This window comes from Amphimedon queenslandica, unplaced genomic scaffold (genome assembly GCF_000090795.2).
Source record: "Amphimedon queenslandica unplaced genomic scaffold, v1.1 AMPQUscaffold_13277, whole genome shotgun sequence".
Taxonomy (NCBI): Eukaryota; Metazoa; Porifera; class Demospongiae; order Haplosclerida; family Niphatidae; genus Amphimedon; species Amphimedon queenslandica.
Genome location: NW_003546487.1, coordinates 48539 through 49795, shown reverse-complemented (window position 1 = coordinate 49795; position 1257 = coordinate 48539). Strand labels below are relative to the sequence as shown.

The following is a 1257-nucleotide window of genomic DNA, read 5'->3' as shown; positions in this document are numbered from 1 at the left end:
CGTCTTCAAGTTCCGTTAACATTATAAGGCCTGACAACACCACTGAGACTGTATCAGTCACAAGTTTTACTGTTTATGAAAGCACAGATCCACAGCCTGGGAACTGGATGGTGTGTGTTTCCTCGGGTGCAGTAGAAATTTCTGTAACATCTCCTGTTTCCCTTGAGTTGGATATAGATTATTTAGAAGAAAGTGAAAGTGGTGAGCTGCTACCAAAGAGCCAATTACCATTTCAATGTAAGATCATATTTCGCATCATTATGAATTTAAATAACTTTTTTATTATTTGTTTTATAGGTGACACTCATATCTTTACACTAGCTTCTCCTCAATTGAGTAATATTTCTCTTGCCTATCCACTCTATTTGGAAATTATTGACAACTTTAATAATGTTCTCCAGTATGCTGAGGTAAGTGAATGCACAAGTGGAGGCTTTCTTTCAGGATCAATAACATTACCCAGTGGATCAGTCCAGTACCAGCTACGTGGACATGATATTGGAGGAATACCATTCACTCATGCTGTCCCAGACTCATTTGTCAATTTTGATACTCCATCAATAGAAGCTGAACTTAAAGAAAAGTCTACCATTGTTCTCAATCCAGGAGGGACTTCATTAGTTTATATTGCCATATCAAACATCAAGAGTGGTCCTATGACACTTGAAGCTTCTGTGTCTGTTGTCATACAATCTGAAGTATCTGTGGATATGGATGATACTCTATTTACTATTGAACCAATGCGTCAAGAAACAGAAATACAAGTATCATTTATAGTTCCAGAGACTTTAGCAGTAGATCAGATATTGCCATGGTCTCTGTTGATAGTTGATGAATGCTCCAATAAATCAATGATATTAAACTTTACTGCTATTGTGAAACCATCAATAACTTTTAATGTAACAAGCACCAGTAGATCAATGATCTTATTTGAATGGTCACCGCCAGTTAATCCTATACTAGGAAATATAACCCACTATGTACTGACACTAGACTTCAACAATGGAACAATTGCTACAGTTAATGTCTCTGGTGACATTAACCAGTACCAAGTGAATGAGCTATCACCATATCAACAAGTCTATGCTAGTATAGTGGCTCACAGTGATAATGGAGAAACAGCAGAAATTGCACCAATTGCTGTGCTTACTGATCAAGCAGGTAAGCATATTATCAAGAGTAGTGTATGTATGTATGATATTGATACTATCTAGTATAAGAAGATTACACCAAATAACTTGATTTATAATTGGTTGA

General features: G+C 36.2%; 1 protein-coding gene across 1 annotated transcript in view; it reads left to right on the top strand.

Annotated features, from left to right (window-relative positions):
• LOC100634904 (uncharacterized) overlaps positions 1-1257 on the top strand; it is a 13122-nt gene that overhangs the window by 6774 nt on the left and 5091 nt on the right. The gene's annotated exons all lie outside the window — the stretch shown is intronic.